Source organism: Arvicanthis niloticus, chromosome 5 (genome assembly GCF_011762505.2).
Source record: "Arvicanthis niloticus isolate mArvNil1 chromosome 5, mArvNil1.pat.X, whole genome shotgun sequence".
Taxonomy (NCBI): Eukaryota; Metazoa; Chordata; class Mammalia; order Rodentia; family Muridae; genus Arvicanthis; species Arvicanthis niloticus.
The window spans coordinates 94,264,984-94,285,538 of NC_047662.1; positions in this window are offsets into that span (position 1 = coordinate 94,264,984).

Sequence of the window (20,555 nt, forward strand, 5' to 3'; positions counted from 1 at the left end):
CAGGTATAGATAAACAATTTGAATGGAGAGAAAGTCCACCCAGCAAGGGTAGATTTGTGTCTAAATTTGAGTTTTATTTTTGGAGAATCAGAATAAATGTTATTAGCTTCTAATTAGTCAGTGCTCACTATGGGATGGAGGTTGAAATTTCCTATCCCCTAACACTAGAAGGGGGCTAGAGATTACCTGGAATTGCTGTTTTATTCACTTGAGGAAAGGCAACACACAGAAAGTGCCATGGGTATCAAAGAGGCCACCCTAGATGACCACTCTCCTTGCCTTAGCTACCCTCCTATGAAATTTAACTGCAGACAATGAGTGACTTTTAGTACTAGTGACTTGAAACAACAAGTGACAGTTTGAACTACTAATGGGTAAGCTTGAACCTAAGTTCACAAGTTTTAAAAATGGCTGATTCTCTATCAAATACAAAGACTAAACAGGCATATAAAAAATATGAGGAAAAGATACTTTTCTCCATCACAAAATAATGACAAAAATATAATTTATAAGTTTGAAATTTCTTTAGTAGCATATAAAAAACCCTTAATTATCATTTAAATAACAAATCAGAGCACATAAGTTTGTAAAAGAAAAATAAGTGATTAAGCTCCTGCTAATATAAATACAAATTCATAAACGGGATTCTAAGAGAGAAACTCACTAATATATCTGTACAGTAGAAGAATAAAAAATAACCAGTTGAGGCACTCAAGGTAATTAGGAAATCAATGCATACTGTTTATTAATCATAACATATTCCTTTGCCTAAAATTTAGTAAAAAAAAATAATAACTGGCTTTGTTTTGGGTTTCTGTGGGATTTGTTCCGTAGTTTTCTGTATTCTGGCCTATTAATCTTTGACTTTTGGTCTCACTTCACATTCATACTGATGGCAGCTGAGCTGTTAATAGACTCTTGGTAGGTCTCTGCTCACAGGCTGTAGAGTTTGAAGGAAATTTAGACTTTCTAACCACATCTATTTAAGTAAGATCTGGGAATGCATTTTTGCAGTTTCTCAGCATGACACACCTCTTAATGATAATTGTCTGATTCTCAATGTGGTGGATAACTATGTCTTCCAAGCTTCTTCTTCAGTTGCCTGAACAGTTGGGTTTATGGAAAGGAGGATAAGGAATAAGCAGGCTTATTCCTTCTTCTCTCTCCTTCTACTCTGTTTGAAGCATGGAGCCACCAATGTTGAACTACAGGCAATGAAGGACTGCTGACAGGGAGAATCAACTATGATGTGGATGGTCTGGCAATGATGCTCAGCTTCTTCAAAGATTAGGAAGCCATTGTTGGACTACCCAGACCCTTAGGGTGCAGAACAACCTAACCTCTCTCTCTCTCTCTCTCTCTCTCTCTCTCTCTCTCTCTCTCTCTCTCTCTCTCTCTCTCTCTCTCTCTCTCTCTCTCGTGTATGTATGTGTATACATTATATGTTCTTTATATCCTTGGTTATGCTCCTGTAGGAAACTGAATAATACACCCCCATCATGATTTAACTCACAGGCAGCACGTTTGGCATAGTTACGCTATGATGCCATAATCCTCATAACAGAATATGCCTCTTTTAAAATACCATTTCTGGGAGATGCCTTCCTACTGCTGTCCTTTCTGACATGTGAGATACAGCGAGATGGCAGATGGCTATGAGAAAGAAGCTAAATCTGTCAGAAACTTGATCTCAAACATCAGAGACTCCAAACAGCAATAAATCTGTTGGCTGCGAATCTCTCATTCTTTGGTATTTTGTTATAGAAGCCAAAATAGACTGTGATGGCAGTCTTTATGACATGGCAGCTGACTTAACACAGGCTTAGGAGTAAAAAGAGCAGAGAGCAAAGTATAATATATTTTATGACATGGTGTTAGAGGTTGCATACAAACCATAACTTCTACATAACTTATAATTATGTTAGCCATTCATATTCATCCACACCAGAAATGAATTCCACACCCAAATGCCTTAATTATAAGGAGCAAATAGCATTTTTGACATGGCCTAGCATTTTGTAGGTTTATTTAAATTAAATATAGCAAACACACAAAACTGGGGAAACTATACTATTATGTCTACGGACATGTCTATATTGAACAAAGTTTAAATTAGATAAATGCATATATCTGCTCAATCATTATGATTTTATATGAAAATACATTTAAAATATATGTCTTCACATTTAGAATATTGATCATCATTGTTTCTAGCCCACCTACTCTGCTGTGCAATAGTAAATCAGACTGTCTAACATAGAACTGGATCCTCTGGCCCACTCGTGTATTACTAACTTTGGGGGTTGATAAGACAAGAAAGTGGTTATTTTTGGACCAGCCTGGGTAAGAATGTGAATTCAGAATAAGCCTGAAGTACCTGTTGATAAATTCTTATCTAGTCCTTTTTCTTCTGTACTCTTTTAGTCTATGTAAACACCATTCTACTCCTGTCTTCCCTTAGGTCAGCAGTGTTAGATTTCAAATAGGAGTGAGATCAAACAGCAAGTTGATTTGTCATGCCTGGCTGATTTCACTTCAAAATCATCTCTACCTCAATGGGACAAACAACACAATTTGGCTTAGAATAATGTAATTTGTTTCTTGTATATATATACCAGCTTTTATTTACCCAGTCATCACCTGTGAGACACTCAGGTTTCTTGGGTCTCATGACAACTATAATTATTACTATAATACGCATGAAAGTTTCATTTTAATACCAGAATGTAGGGCTATCAGATTGTAGCAAACTCAATGTTTCAGGTTTTGAAGACCAGCCCTATCACTGGGAAAGGAAATGGCATGCAGATGTTTTTTTAATTTTAAATGTTTTAATTAAAATATAATCACATAATATCTTTCCTTTTCTTCCTCCAATCCCTCTCATACCCTCTCCCTCTCTCTCCTTTGCCCCCTTTTATTCCCCCTTCACTTTATGAACTTTTTCACGTATGTGTGTGTATGTGTGTGTGTGTGTGTGTGTGTGTGTGTGTGTGTGTGTGTGTGTGGACTATATGTAGTGTTACCTAATGTAATATTTTGAAAGTAATTAAACTAGAAACACATGAGGAAGTAGAATTTTAGCTTAATTTTCAAGTTGTTTAAAATATACCAGCCTGTTCAAATTTACTGTTTTCTGAGTCCATCTTGAATTTCTTTATTTTTGTCAGGAAAATAATTAGCTATTCATTTTAATATGGCTAAAATATATGATATATTTGAAAGAGACTGTCTTCATGGCAAATCACTTTGTCAATGAACATATAACAATACAAATAAAAAATAAAGATATTCAAAGATGTTTTTAAACATACCACAATAATACTTTGGGGACAAGTTTTAAAGTAGACAGGAAGAATCTAGCAACAGTCTATTCTGTGAAGTGTCAAGAAATGTCAGATATAAAGAACAACAATTTACAAAGAGCAGATTATAGAAGTGGGGATAGAATTTGTTAGCTTAATATAATTTGGAAATTTTAAAGACATTGAATATAATTATTGATGTTCCTGAAGCCAGAAAAAAGTGATTTGATTAAATCATGTAACACTATTAAAGCCATGTTCTAATTCTCATCAATTTGTTCTATAGCACAGAGAATAGTAAAGTCTATAGATAAGATGTTTTAGCAACATTTGTGAACAGTCAACAAATTCTAGATCAAAGACACCAGAAAGCCTTCTATCAAAATTCTAGATGGTGGCTTTTCATTTCTTAAACTCTCCAAAGATGGTTCATTGAGCCAATTGACATATCATTTTAGAAGCTAATATCACAAAATTCGTAAAAACCATCAGTGAAATCCCATGTCTTCTGACAGGGAAAGAAAAAGATTTTCACATATTACTTGTAGTAGAATGGGGTTGGGGGCACAGACCAATTATTAGGTACGAATTTATTAATATATTTCGTTATTTATATAAAACACTACTTACACTGTCTATTTGCCAAACATGACTTCATTGGCTACCTGAAACAGAATGACCTGGGAAAGAATGACCTGGGGAAATGTGGGGCCGTGAAAGTGCACCTTGGTTCCTGGCTGGGCTCAGGCCTGGAATCCTGGTACCCTAGTGGGATAATGGCAGCTGTTCAGCCATGCCTCCAGATCCCAGGCTCATGACAGGCCATTGACCCAGGATTTTCAGTCACGTAGGACAATGCAGTCCCTCCCTAAGAGAGGTTTGTGTCAGCCAGCACAGGTAGAGGGCATGACTACAGGCCTCAGCCTCAAGAGGTTTATATACTAATGAGATGCCTGAAGGCCAGAGGGTGTAGCTAATTAAGCATTCTTCCTCAGACCCTCCCCCTTCTCCCTCCCTATTTATGTCAGGTCAGTCCTGACTTAAGTGGGAGTGCTGCCAGCTCCATCTACTATCCACCATGAGATTAAAACCTGTAAAAACCACGAACTTCCTCGTGACTTTGGGGCCTGCTGTGGGGAAATGTGGAGAAGGCCTTAATGCTGAGCCATGGCTGCAGCTGCTTAATCTCTCATCTGGAGGACTTCTCTGTGTTCCAGCCATGGTGGCCACTGATTCAACCAATCTAGCTGACCCTGCCAAGCAAGTATGGAAACCAAGAGTCTCTCACCCCGAGGGGCTCCACCAGAGCTTTCCCTCTCGCCCCTCTCCGCATGTGGGCTGGTCCACCATGCACTCCCCCAGTCTCAACACTTCTGTGGCTTTCAGTAGCATCTGGGAGCCCAGGAGTCTGAGACCAGTTGATCCCTGCAAGCCTTCTTGTCTGGGGTCCCCATCCAAGAGCTCTGCCCCTGTGGAACCTCAGACTGAGATCACCCTGCACGCCTCTCTACACCCAGGCAGGGCCCTGCAGCACCTGCCCAGCTCTGCGTGGAATGAACTCAGTCAAATTCCCACACACTTTCACCTCTCTGATCTGTGGCAGACACACAAGAACCACAACCAACAGGATCTATGTGCCCACACCCACTCGTGAGTTAGTCATTCCCCACAGGGAAAGTATGACCTGGAAAAGTAGCTGAAACAATGGGTCATTGCCTTTAACAACCTGCTTACTGCTAAATACCTTCTGTAAAATCTTGCTTACTTCCTTCCTTGCTTGCTTCCTTGTTTGCTTGTTTGCCTGCTCCATCTTGTGATTTTAGTGGATAAAATGAGAATGCAAACTGGACCTTTCATAAGCTGTCTTGGCTTTGATCCACCAGTGACATCTCTTTTAACTTTCATTGATATTTGAGTGCTTATTCTAGAAAGGTTCGCACAACACCACACGATCTGTGTGTATGTGTCTGTGTGTGTATAACTCATTTACATAATTTTGCTGTCTAAATTAAACTGGACAATTAAGTGATGCATAATGTCCTCCCTGTAATTTTATATGACCAATCATGTAACTTTAAATTTTTTTTCTAGAATATCAAATAAATAAATTACATTCTTAGCAAGCCTCTCTCCAAGTTCTGTTATTTCTCATGGAGACCTGAGAATTTCCTTTGTCACCTATGATATAGGACAATTTAAATTCCATCTTTCTAACAGAAAAGAAACCTAAAATTTAAATTTATAACTAAGATATATTTTAAAATATAATTTATTTACCATATTCTTATGCCCAGAGAAGAAAGTATCATTTATTGTTCAAGGTCGGACCATATCAGTTGGTTTTTCAGTCTTTGACTATTACTGATTAGTCATTAATTATATTCTACCTCTTATTCATTAGTATAAGTGACTAGACTGGAAACCTAGTCGAAAGACAAAATCTTCTTTGTGTGTATTATATTCTTATATACAAAATAATAAATAAGTCAAAAATATAAAAGTGAGTCAAAAGACAAAGAAAAAAGTTGAAATGAAGAATACGATAGTTTCTCCCCAAGAATCGATCGGTCTCTTGATTAGGAATCAATAAACCAGGATGGGAGGCGAAGACTGGACAGATTTTTCAGGGGAAGAGCATTTCAGGTACTATGTGACACCTAAGGCAGATATAGTTGATTTTTTGCTCTCAAGTTTGGTTACAAGTCAATCGAAAATTAATATATTCAAATGAAGTGTAAATCCCCATACTTAAAAAAATAAATTTAATTTTACTTATTTAATTTTATTAAATTAACTTTTCTATCAAAATTCTAAATTGTAGCTTTTCGTTCCTTAAACTCTCCAAAATTTGTTCATTTGATTTTAATTTTAGTTATTTTACTTGTTTTAGCAAATTCAGTTCCGTACTCAAAATAACTAATTTTAGTAAAGTTTATTTAAAGTGTGACAGATAGGTATTTATAGACCACAGGTTTACTCTGAGTAAAAGTTATAATTAGGTGAAGTCAGAAAATATAGTCCCAGGCTCACCTGTTGGTGAAGCCAAGAAACTTCCTGATGAACAAATCTTAGTTCTTAAATCTTGACTCCCTAGTCATTTTCTCAAGTTAAACAATATTGTTAAGCAGAACATTCATGTGTATTTGTTTGTTTGCAACATAATGAAAAACTTTACATAAAAACAATATTGCCTTATCAAGCAAAATGTTAAACACTTCTCTTTCTTTCTTGCTCTAACTTTCTTATCTCTTCTCTTGTCCATATTTTCCTCCCTTCATGCATATTTTCTGGGACATCTGTTTACATCAAACCACCTGTAAGAATGTTAGTCCTTTACAAAAAAATGATCATTTATTCCTCATCTTTAAATATCCAACAAGAAGCAGAGTAAATGCCATTGATATGGGGATTAGTAAATTCTATTTGATAAATCTAATTCTCATAACAATTATCCAGAAAAGTCAGATAATAAGAACAAAATTGGCATTTGATACAGCAATGTTTGGTCTTAGATCTCCAATTGGCAGGAAGGAAGTCTGGGATTATCTGCCAGTGATTTTCTAGATGAAGTCACTAAGTTAGGAAGAGCCACCCTAAATGGGCTGAGATAAAGAGAAGAAATGGAGCTGAACACAAGCAGTTGTGACTGTACTTCCTGACTCTGGATGCAGTGTGACCAGCCACCTCATGTTCCTGCCACCGTACACTTCTTGTCATAATAGACAGCATCCCTGAAACTATAAGCCAAAATCAACAGCTCTGTCCTTACCTTGATTTTGTGAAGTATTTTTGTAACTGGCACAAGAATATAATACAAGCATGTCTATGCTGAAAACATGGCTTATTTAACTATTTCTAGTGGCTTATAGCATTTTAGTATGATGTGATGATGTAGTCCAGTGAAGACGTATGATGATTTCAGATGCTAAGAACGTGTATTTTATTTTTTTCAGTACTGTGATAAAATATCTGAAAAATGAGCTTAAAGAAGTAAATTGGATCCATAGTGTTGGGGAATTTGAGAGCAGGGAGGCGGGATTGGGAGAATGGTGGGAACACACCCTCATGAAAATTGGAAGAGGGGGTATGAGATAAGGGGTTTGGGGGGAGAAAGGAAGTGGAGATAAAAGTGAAAGGTAAATATGTAAAATATCCAAAAAAAAAAAAAATCTAGATAATGGGTCTGGAAAAAAAAGATAGTTTACTTATTTCAAATGATTTTCAAAGGTTTCCAGGAGATGCTTATTGGCTAAGATCTTATTTTAAGCTCTTCACAAAAGAATTTATGTCTCTGTTTAATATTCTCAAGAGAGATGCAAATCCTAATTTCTCTCAACAATTAATTGAAAAAAGAGGAGTAATTTTACAAAAAGTAGAAGAAGCTCTCATTAATTTATATATTATATAGATTGATATAGATTGATTAATTGTTGGCTGTTTTATAATAGTCCTTTGATAAAAGAAATTATTAATAAAGAATTATATTTCTTTAAATAGTGTCTTCATGACTCTCTGAGTGTGGAAGGGGCATGCCTTGTTTACTCTTAACTTTCTAAAACTGAAAGCTCATGGCAAATCTGCTGCTGATTGCCTCTGGCATCGCTGAGACCAATAAAAACTAGCCACAACTATGTGGAAGGACCCTTTTACTCTTAAATGGAATGGCCAGGACCCAGTTCCTACATGGGGCTGAGGACTGATATGCATGTTTGATACCACAGAAGGCACAGCTAAATGGCCACCAAAAAGATTAATGAACTAAATAGATACCCCGACTAAACCAGACCCAATTATAAATAAGATGAATAACAATTGACATCCAGGGAAGAGAAATTTCCCTGAGAATTCCCTTCTTTTTTTCCTTTCCAGATAAAAAATTAATCACTGGTGATGTCTGCTGTTAGGAGTTCTAATCCTGATGCTGGCTTCTGAACTTATACTACTCAGACCTTCGATGGGCCAATGACAAGGACATCAAATAGCTAGAGATTGCCATTACTAATCTGAAGAAATCCCTCGTTTCGTTGTCTGAAGTGATCGTCAAAAATTGTGAAGGACTTTATTGGACCTGATTTACTCTTTTACAATTGAAAAGACGTGTACAGCTCTAGACTGTGCACAGTCCTTAAAGAAGAATGTTGCTTTTACATAGACAAGACAGGGGGATGGTTAAAGAGAGCATGAAAAAGGCCAGAGAAGGTCTTGAGAGAAGACAGAGAGAGAAAGAGAAATATGAGAGCTGGTACAAGAATTGGTTTTCAACCTCTCCATGATTGTCATCCCTACTTCCTTTCATCTTGGGACCATTAATTGGGTTATTTTTGCTTATTTCCTTTGGTCCCTGGGCCTTAAATAGGCTGACTAACTTTGTGAAACACAAGATAGATAATCTGATAGATTTTGCAATCTATTCAGATACATTATTATAAGTTAGCTATGGGGGACCATGAGACTCAAGATGAGGTTGTTACTCTATCCAGGGTGTTCCCAAATCCCATCTCCACCCAACCTAAAAGAGGGGACTTCCACCCCTAGACCAAGCAGAGAGGGGCCAGCCGGAACCCCCTCTGTCTGTTGATCTGAATTCTTGCTAAGGCTGCAAGGCTAAGCACTGCAAGGGAATATTAAAAAAAAAGTTAAAAATACGTTTCTGGGTTCCCTGAGGGACAAGCCTGACTGCATAGGGGTTGATGTCAAAAGTATCCCCTCTCCAGGAAAAAGACATCGGGACAAGTATGGCCTTCATGCCTCACTGAACAACGACAGGAGGACTGGAGCCATTACAAGGTCCCCTTTAATTACTGGAGGTCAGACCTCTATCCGCACCTTGGCAAGATTAGAATTGCCATAGCCCTTCTATACTTGGAGAAGGGAGGAGATGTCAGGGACAGCCCTTCTTATACACTGAAGGCCTAAAACCAGCCATAAGCCTAAAATCAGCAATAGGCCTGACTAACATGCCTGCTAACACAAAGTCTTGGGTCTCTATGGAAAAAACACTGAAACAGAGCGCTATAAACTATTGTAAACAGGCAGCTTCTGTTGAAATATACCAGCCTGAGTAGTCATAGACCTGGTAAATAGGCAGCCTTTGGCAGATAGTACCAAATTAGATAAGGACACGTGAATCATAGGCAGAGTCATAGTGACCTGACCCCTGAACCTCCACCCAGCTGATACCCTGTTCTGAAAGATATCTGTACTCCCCCCGAACACCTATGCTCCTGTGTCATCCCCTTTCCCACATCTTGTATTTTTGTGTTTATAACCCCCATGTTAAAAAGTAAAATTATGATTTGATAAACACACACACAGTGTTCCCTGGTTCTGCTGACTTAGCTCCTGACAATCTATTTTCTTTTTCTCAGAAATACTTTGAATTATAGAACATTATTGTGGTTTTTGATAGTATGCCGGGTAAAATAATCTTTATTGATCTCATTTTAAACATCAAAGTTTGTAGTGAGTTAAAATGTCCTTTAACATAATTGTGGGTCATATTTATTTTCATATTGTAAAATGTTAGTTAATCTGTTGAACATTTTAAAAAACTGGATTCCTTTTTGAGAATTTCATATATGAACACTGTATTTACATAATTTTCCCCTTTCTTTCCTTCCTCCCATTTTTCCCAAACCCCCATCCTTTTTGAATACATCTTATTGTTTAATTATTGTTTATATATGTATACATATATAAGTATATATGTTTATACAAATATTGATAAAGCGTTTTGGGAAAAGAATTCAAAAAAAAGTAATTTTTTTTTTTATCATAAGCCCACAGTACAGTCAATCATAAGGGGAAGGCCTGGTAGTAGGAATGCTGCTATCACCACTACTGCAGCAGGAGTTACACAGCAGGACAAGGACACAGAGATGGAGAGCAGTGCTCAGTGTCTTTCTATGTGCTTTGTCCTTTTTGGTATGAAACTGCATGGAATTCAGAAGTCCAGTGCACCTCTCTGTTTTAAGGGACCTGATGGTATAATGATTTGACTATTGTATCTTGAAAGTTTACTTTTTTTGCATAAGTTCTTACTTAAGGCAATATCTTTTTCATTCCTATGTCTGAAAATATATCTGCACATACATACATCCTACTTAAACCATTGTTGATATGAGCATCATTCTATTCTTTCCTGTAGTCAGACATTAGTGAGTATATCTAATGATTTGTTGTTAGTTTACATATTTCACTGTGCTTATCCACTATAGCATATTATTCTGGAATGTCTAAGGTTTATATTCTAGGTTTTGTTCTGACTAGCTTTATAATTTGGCATAAGTAAATTCAGTTCTTCCTACCAACTAACTTAAGGACAAAAATTAGAATAAGCTCCTCTTTCCTGAAGAGTTAGAAAGTGTAAGTAAGAATATAATTTATGAGATTTGAATAGCTAAAATAGGATTTTCTTCTAATCTCTGGTAAAATCATGTTTGCATTACCCTTGGAAATCTGTGCTATATAACATTGAGATTAGCAGTAAGTTATTCTTTTCTGTTTATACATAACAAATTCATTGCAAGTTCTGCTGAGAAGTTCAAGTGCTTTTTTTATTTATATTGCCACATATATAAAGCATAGAAACTTTTTTGATGAATAAGTTACAGTGAAGTCATAAATATTTAACTTGGAACTCATGTGATACCACATGTTTAGACCTTTAACTTGGTGATGATAATGAAAGTTATGATGTTATAATAAATTAAAGTGTGAAAAAGTCTTTACAATGTACCATTTAAAATACTAGACCAAACCTAAAAATAAACTGATATTGATGTTAATAATACTATATTCTACCAGAAATACAAAATAGACTTTCAGACATTGACCCTGTTATTAAATCTCTTGAACAAGAACAGACTGGATGAACAGAACTCTTATATATGGACTAACATAAAGAAAATATGTTTATACATTATAAAGTCACATAAACAATACCAGTCACGAGGCAGGAGGTTGTGCCAAAGTGTGATCTGAGAACATTGTCCACTTCTGTGTTATTTTAGCAATAAGTCACAGCTATCATATAAAAGATGGCTCTTATATTTTGAAAGCAGCACAAGGGTTAATTACCAAAGTTAAAATGAGAGTGTGTGTACATTCATGTGAGTGTATATACAGGCATGTTTGTGTATGAGAGAGAGGGAGAAAACAGAGACAGAGATAGATAGTCATAGATATAAATATTGAAATTTAAACAATATCTTCCTTAGTTCCCCCCAAATTTACATATCCAAACTAAATCTAGGTTAGATTCACCCTTAAATTCTAGTAATTTACCAGATTCAAAATTTTCAAGCAGCCTATGGGGAAAGCAGATCTTCCAGTGTTTGATGTTAATCTTAGAATTAGCATTCTAATCTACTAAATATTGTAGTGTTCATTTCCATGGTTTGATATATGAGGTAGCAATATTATTTCTTTCAAATTTCCATTTAATGGAGTTTTTAACATCCATATTAGTACACTTTGTGTCCTCCTCAGATTATTCTGGTCAAGACTCTTTAAACATATTGAATTTATTTTATGTATTACATGGAGACAGAGGTGAGCAGACATGCCCTAATGAATGTGTGGAGGTAGAGGGAAATCTGTGAGAATTGCTTTTCTTTTCATATATTACAGGATTTACCACAATTCCTAGACTATATCAGAGTATCCTCTGAGGTAAAAAATTTTACATTAGGCAATAAATGTCCTTTTGAGCTTCCTTTTATTAGACAAAATCATATCAGAACTAAATACATTAAGATTTAGTTTGTTAAAATTTAATTTCTGGTTTGTTCACTCATTATTCTACAAAGCAAACATATACCCCAAGGGGAATCCATTGAGACATATTAACTAGTCCTTATTTTACCTATTTTCATATTCATATTCCTGTGATTATTTTATCTTATATATTCATATGTGGTTTTTAAGTTCTCCTTGTCATCCTAACCGGATTTAGAATCACCATGGAAACATGATCTTGATGTAGCTATGAAGATGTTTACAGAAAGGCTTGAGGAAAGAGCCACTTTGAATATAGGGACATCATCCTATGAGCCAGGGTCCCAGACTTTAAAAAAAAAAAATAGAGTTGGCTAAGCAGCAGTAGTTTCCTCCCTCTGCTTTCTGACTTGACATATAATGTGTCTAGCTACCTTCTTTCTCATGATGGGCCATATCCCTTCAAAGTGTAAACCAAAATAAATTCTTCATCACTCATAATTGTTTCTAGTGGATATTCAGTTACACAAAAAAAAGTTACTCAGACACTAACATTTTAATATATTTTTATTTAGAACAATCCTTATGTATAAATGATTTTTTTTTCTGATCTACCCAAACATTAGTCTGGTCCAGTGGTAGAACCTGAAAAAGATGAGTACAATGATCTTATTGGGCAGTAATGCTTTCTGCTCCATTTTTTCCACATCCACAATCACCTCCTCAAGACTTTAATTTCTTCTGATTAATACTGATATTCTTGTCTTTAATGAAACCTCCGTGTGTGGGATGTTTAAGCTGAACATATGATCATTTCTTCACAAAGCAAAATGTGCTTTTCCCTCAAATAACCAGGGAATCCATGCTTTACTGGATGCCTGGTTTACATTTTCATTGGAGAATGTTTTCAGAAAGCTTTTTCCCTATTGACATAGATTCTGATAGTTTATTTATTGCCTTGAGTATAATGTTGAACTCTAATGACCACAAGTCAAACTCATACTACATTCTGTAGCTGCATAGTGCTTTTTTCTCTTATTTTCATTAATTTATTTATTCACCTTACATTTTGATTGAAGCCCCCTTCTCCCAGTCCTCCCTTACAAGGCCGTTCACCCCATTTCCAGTCTTCTCCTCTGATAAGGGGACAGCCCCCCACCCTGGGTAACAAACCACCCTAGCACCTCAACTCACTGCAGGACTAGGCTCATCCTCTCCCACTGAGATAAGACAAGGAAGAAGAGCTAGGGAAACAGGATCCATGGGCAAACAACTTGGTGTAAGCACCTGCTCCATTTGTTGGGGGTCCTGCCTGAAGATCTAGCTGCACATCTACTAAAATGTGCATAAAGCCTAGGTCCAGTCGTCTATGCTCTTTGGTTGGTTGTTCAGTCTCTGGGAGCCCTCAAGGATCCAGGTGAGTTGACACTATTGGCCTTCTTATGGAGTCCCTTTCCAGTCTGGATTCCTCAATCCTTCTCCCAACTCTTCCACAATAGTTAACAGTTGAATCTTTGAGTAGAAAGTAATACTAGGAATAAAAACATCTTCAATATTAGCTGATTTTGAAAGCAAAATTAAAGTTTATTAATCAGAATATTCAGAGATTGGGGAGATGGCTCACAACAAAATACTTCCCATGCAACTGTGGCAAACTGGATTTTATCCCTACCATCTACATTTAAAAAGTGAATCCTGCAGTGTATGTCATAATCTAAAGATTAGGTATATCAGAGAGGTAGATGCTGAGGGCTTGCTAGTTAGTCAGTCTACTCAAATTGGTAAACTCCATGTATAGTCAATGACCCTGCTACAGAAAAACAATGTATAGAGTTTTTTACAAAGATATCTGTTGTCAAGTCTGACTACCCCCCCTCTCTCTCTCTCACACACACACACACACACATACAAATGTTCACACATGCATGTACACATATAGGAATATGAACACACATATGCACATATAAACAATTAAGAAGTGTTTTCATAAAGATTCACAAATATGGAGAGACATACACATGCTTACAAATATGGCAATTCTATCTTCCCAAGGTTGGCACATTCTTCTCAAGATCAAGAATCTTAAGAATGCATTGATTGTAAGATTTAGATGTTAAACAAGAAGACATTCTTATTTCATCTAAAGAATATTCTTTTTAAAGTTAGACCATAAATCTATCTTTGAGGTACATTGTATAGGTTTATAGCCTGATAAGATCAAAAACATGGTCAAAAATAAGTCGACCATGACATAAGGAAGTCAAAATACATATTTGATAGCACACGTGATTTGCGATCTTGTTTGTGAGATTTTTCTTGATTCACAAAAATCACAAGGAATTTTTTCCCTTTCATGTTCTTTAATGTATACCTCTTTCTTTGATGCTTTTATTTCTACTGAGACTTGGCTAGTGTAGCATTGAGGGCTGATGGTGGTATAAAGTTTCTTCATAATGATTAGAAAACCAGATCTTCCTTTGCTAGTCCTCAAAAGTCTCGATCTTGAGGTAAGGATACTTGCTTGAAGACCTCTGTTTGATCCTCAGTCCCCTCTATCATACATGGTCTCTTCCACAGCCTGATATCTACATTAGATACGGTGTTTTCTCCTCACTCTCCCTTCTGTTCTTGATATTGTTACATGATCCCACTTTAGTAAGTCATCCTCATACTTTTTTTCCAAATTTTTATAATTTTATTTATTTGCATTCCTGTCATTGCCTCACCTTTCAGTACCCCCCCCCATAGTTCCTCATTTCATTCATCTTGCCCCTTGACTCTGAGAGAGTACACTCCCACCACCAGGCCTCCCCTTTTTCTGGGGCCTCAAGTTTCTCAAGGACTAAGCATATATTTTCCTACTAAATCCTAATCAGACAGACTTCTGCTATATTTCTGCAAGAGGCCTCAGACTAGACCATGTATGCTTCTTGTTGTTCTGGGAGCTCCCTTGGGTCTGAGTAAGTTGAGACTGCTGGTCTCCCTATGGAGTCGTTTTCCCCTTCAGCTTTTTCAATCCTTCCCCTAATTCAACTACAGGGGTCCTTGACTTCAGTTCAATGGTTGGGTGTAAGTGTCTGCTTCTGTCTTAATCAGCTGCTGGTAGGGCTTCTCAGGGGACAGCCAAGCCAGTCGATCAACTATAAGCACATCATAGCATCAGTAATAGTGTCAGGCCTCAGTGCCCTCCCATGAGAGGGATTCTAAATAGGGCTGGTCATTGGGCTGCCACTCCTTCAGTTTCTTCTTCATCTTTGTCCCTGAAGTTCTCTCAGAAAGGGAAGTTCTGGGTCAGAAATTTTGATTGTGGGTTAGTAACCCTGTCCTTTTTGAGGCCCTGTCTATATACTGGAGTTGGGCTCTTCCAGTTCCTTCTCCCCAATGTTGGGCATATTGGCTAAGGTCACCCCTATTGAATCCTTAGAGTCTTTCACCTCCAGGGCTCTGTTACTTTCTAGAGGGTTTGCCCCAACTCCTAGACCCAGTGCTGCTTATCTGATTCATTCTCTTGGCCCTCTTCTGTTGTCAATTCTCTGTTCAGCTCTGGGCCCCATTTTTAATTGGATTATTTGGGTTTTTGGAGGCTAAATTCTTGAGTTCTTTATATATTTTGGATATTAGCCCTCTGTCTGATGTAGGCTTAGTGAAGATTTTTCCCCAATATGTAGATTGCTGAATGGTCCTATTGATGATGTCTTTTGCCTTACAGAAGCTTTTCAGCTTCTTGAGGTCCCATTTATCCATTGTTGATCTTAGAGCCTGACCCATTGGTGTTCTGTTCAGGAAATTCACTCCTGTCCATTGAGTTTAAGGCTCTTTCCCACTTTCTCTTCTATTAGATTCTGTGTATCTGGATTTATATTAAGGGCCTTTATCGATGGGAATTTGAGCTTTAAGCAAGGTGATAAATATGAATCTATTTTCATTCTCCTACATTCAGACCATCAGTTAGACCAGAACCATTTGAAGATGCTTTCTTTTTTTCCACTCTATGTTTTTGTCTTCCTTGTCAAAGATCAAGCAACCATAGGTTAAGGGTTTATTTCTGGGTCTTCGATTCTATTCCATTGATCAGCCTGTCTGTCTCTGTACCAATACCCTGCAGCATTTTATTACTATTGCTTTGCAGTACAATTCAAAGTCAGGGATGATGATTCCCATGGAAGTTCTTCTATTGTTGAGAATTGTTTTAGCTATCCTGAGGGTTTTTTTTCTATATAACGTTGAGAATTGTTCTTTACATGTCTGTGAAGAATCGTGTTGGAATTTTGATGAGAACTGGATTGCCTTTGTGTTTTCTTTACTGTTTCTACTTCCATTATTAGTTCTTAGACTACTTTGTTTAATTCCTTTTCCTGCTTGATTTTACTTTCTGTATTTCTTTAAGGGATTTATTTTTTCATCTGTAATGGCTTCTACTTGTTTGCCTGTATTTCTTTAAAAGAGTTCTTTATATCCTCCTTAACATCCTCTATCACTTTCATGAAATTGGATTTTAAGTGATTATTTTGCTTTTCTTGCATATTGGGGTATCCAGAACTTCCTGTGGTGGAAGTAATGGGTTCCCATGGTGACAGATTGCACTGGGTTCTGTTGCTTATGATCTTGTGTTTGCCTCTGGCCATCTAGTCATCTCTCATGTTAACTGGCCTAAGTGTCTCTGACTTGAGCCAGCCTCCTTAGAGGCTATTCCTGGTTAGGGTTGTCCTCTTATGTCTCTGGTTAGAGCAGGCCTTCTATGTCTCTGGTTATTTTGGGCCTCCTGGGAAGCAGTCAGGTTGTGGAGTATGGGAGGGTTTCGACCCTCTGATATGACCTGGGTGGAGAAGCAGATCAGAATGAAAGTGGAGCTTGACAGGGCAGGTAGGCCCTTGTGTCAGCTGAGCTCTGTCTTTGTGTTAGTGGATTACTGCAGACCTCCTAGGAGCCAAGCAAGCTATATCTTGGGGTGGGGGTAGGGGTATCTGGCTACTAATCTGGCCTGGATAGGAAACAGTATGGAAGAAAGATGGGGCTTGACCATCCTCATACTTTTAATTGTCTTTAATTATACCATTTAAACAAAAAAATCCCACCTCCTAGCAGATATACTCCTAAATCCTATGCAACAGGAAAATACAAGAATATATAATCAAGACAATCATAAAGGTTAACAATGAAAATCACCCAATATTTGCAATGCATTCTATACAGGAATCAGAGTTGTGCTCAGTGACATACAAGATCAGAAATCATAAGGCAAATGTTAGAAGTTGCTCAGGACACTTAGAAAAATTCTAGTGTTTGATGGGGGAATCGTTGCACAAGACAATAGCTTCCATGACCATGAAAATTAGTGTCCATACAGGAAAAGAGCTCAGTAAAGGAGTCAACCATAGCTGTAGGTGGTAGTTCTCAACCTTCCTAATGCTGCAACCCATTAACACTGTTCCTCATGTTCTGGTAATGCCCAACCATAGAATTATTTTCATTGCTACTTCATAACTGTAATATTACTACTGTTATGAATTATAATGTAAATATCTAGCATTCAGGATATCTGATATACAAGCCCTGTAAAAGTGTCATTCTAACATCAAAGGGATTATGACCCTCAGGTTAAGAACTTCTGCCATAGAGTATTTTATGATACCTTATATGGATTATCTGATCACACATTAGAGATAATTCCAAAGCATAAATAGAGTCATCTTTGATCCAATTTTCCATTTTTCCATATTCTTATTAATTATCAGAAAAGATGAAAATTTGTATGTTTTGGTCAATTTCCTGTCTGAATTGTTACTATCATTTCATTGAAGAAATACTTATTTTCCAATTTTCAATTTGCTATGCTAGGTATTATCCTTGGTAGCAATTACTTGAAATTTCCTGCAGCCTGTGGGACATTTTAAACTTTATTGTCTTATTATAGTTCATAAATATATGGTCTAGTTATTTTTATTTTGACTGAACAATGAGAGTTGTAATTGATTCAAGGTTGTTACAGTAATCATCTAATGTATGTGACAAAATGCATCTTCTGACTTCTATGTATCTCTTTAATCCTTTATAGCACTTATTCTTGTTCAACAAAAATCAGTTCTATCAATAAAATGAAAGTACACTAACAAGAAATTCAACTCTGAGGCTCATAAACACAGTGATAAATATGAATTTATTTTTATAAATGAGTGATGTTTAAAGTGACAAGTGGTGCCTAATATATAAACTTGTTTAAACCCTGAAAGGTTGCCTGTCATCTCTGCCTTCATCAATGAAAACATTTTAGTGTAATATTTAGAATACTAATATTTGAACTGCAACTTTTATCTTTATAATACATGTCTAACTATTGAATATTAATTACTATGCTCTGATTTATAACATTTAGGGTAGAGCCTGAGACTATAGATTTTCTCGAGTTCCTAAGTTATACTGATTTGCTATCCATTGAATAACAGTGTTCTGAATATCACAATGGCTTACATTTTTATGGTAGGAAAATATGAGCCCAGGAGAGATTAGCCCCTCACAAAAAATTATCCAACCTAAACACAACCTAAAGTGCAGATTTATTCATTATATGAACTAATCAATCTTGAGCAATAACTGAAGGGAAGGAGGTAAGCAATAAGAGCTTTATGAATAACATGTCATTCTAATCATTTTCAAAGAGTGGTGGGAGTTTTCAGGTGCTGTAGGAGGATATTGACAATTCTAGTCTGGATATACATATTGAGTGATTTATGGTTGATGTGGTCACGGCAATGCTTACAGAGTGTGAATGGGAACAGGCAGAAAGGCTAGGAATCATCATCATAACATAGAAGGGTCACTTACAGAAAGAGTGGGATTTAAATGCTTAATTGAAATGGGTAGTTGAAACTCAGTAATGTTTTAGAACTTCCTGATAGATGCGTTTTTCTAAAACTTTCTTTTTGGATTATTCAGGTAGATAATCATAAACTGCTGCAAGTAATAAGGAATCACTTTAATTTTCAATGCCACTCAGCAAATATATCCTGTAAATACTTCAGATATACCAAAAGCATCTGGATATCAACTTAATAAAGCAAAGAGTACCAAAAAATCAATTCTAGCTTTGTTTGCTACATGAATTTTCAGTCAAATGCAAAGATGAAACAACCAAAGGAGGAGAGGACTTGAGTAAAGGGGAAACAGGCTGGACAGTGGGAAGATGCCTGCTAAAGAGCCTCTGTGGTACTTTATGCAGATATTGTCTCAAATTTGATACGCAAATATCCATCCTCAACTTGGTATCACCCCAAAGACATACATTACATTGACTCGATATTGGAGTGCATACATATTCTGTGTGATGAGTAACAGCTACATGATTTTGTTTTAAGCCCTACTTTAAAAACACAACCACTTCTTGAAGGCTTTACAGTTTAAGCAGAAAACTTATTAGATCAGCCAATATTTAAATTAAAACACCTGCAAAGAATTTCTCAGGAGAAGTGATACAGGAGTCTAGCTCTAGGATTTATTGGCCAAAATATGGAGGGTGGCTACAGTTTTACCTGTTTTCTAACACTGCAAGAATAATTATTTTGTGCCTTCTCATTGAATACCTAGCAAGCCCATCAGCCTTGGGGTCTGCAATATTCCTTCAACTCTCCATCTCCTGGTTCATACCTCTACCTGAAATCCCAGAGGCCTGTAGCCATCAGGGACCACCAGCTCTGCCTGAATCCCTGAAGCCTTGCTGCCACTCAAAACAAAGGACTGAAGACATCAGGGACTATCAGCTCTGTCTACAACCTGAAAGCCTGCTCCACCTGGGACAACCAGCTATACCTACAATTTAAGGGATCTGCTGCCATTAGGGACTACTACCGCTGTGTGCATACCTAGAGGCCTATTGCAACCTGGGACAACCAGCTCTACCTGCAATCCCAGAGGCCTACTGCCATAAGGCAATAACAGGTCTACCTACAGTCACAGAAGCCTTCTGCCATCAGGAACTACTTGGCTTGTCAACACCAGGGACAATCAGATGGCTGAAGGCCAGATTAAAAATGCAATCAAGAAAAGCCAAGGAATTATGAACCACCAGAAATTAGCTATCCTACTACAGCCACCTGCTACCCACCCCTGGACATCCTTACTTACCTGAATCACAAGAAAACTGACCTTAAATTTAATCTTATTGAGATGTTAGAGGCTTATAAGAGGAAATGAATAAACCCCTTGGAGAAATATAAGAAATACAGTCAAACGGGTAGAGGCCTTTAAAGAAGAAACAAAGTTTTAAAATATAGGAAAATACAATTAAACAGATGAAAGAAATGAATAAAACTTTTCAAGCCCTAAAAAAAATAAAAACAGAAGCAATAAAGAACACAAACTGAGGCAATCCTGGTGATAGAAAACCTAGGAAAGAGAATAGGAGCTACAGACAGATACAAGCATCACCAAAAGAATATAAGAGATGGAAAAGAGAATCTCAGCCTTAGAATATATGATAGAAAAATTGATACCTTATTCAAAGAAAATGCTAAACCTTAAAAGTGTCTAACACAAAAC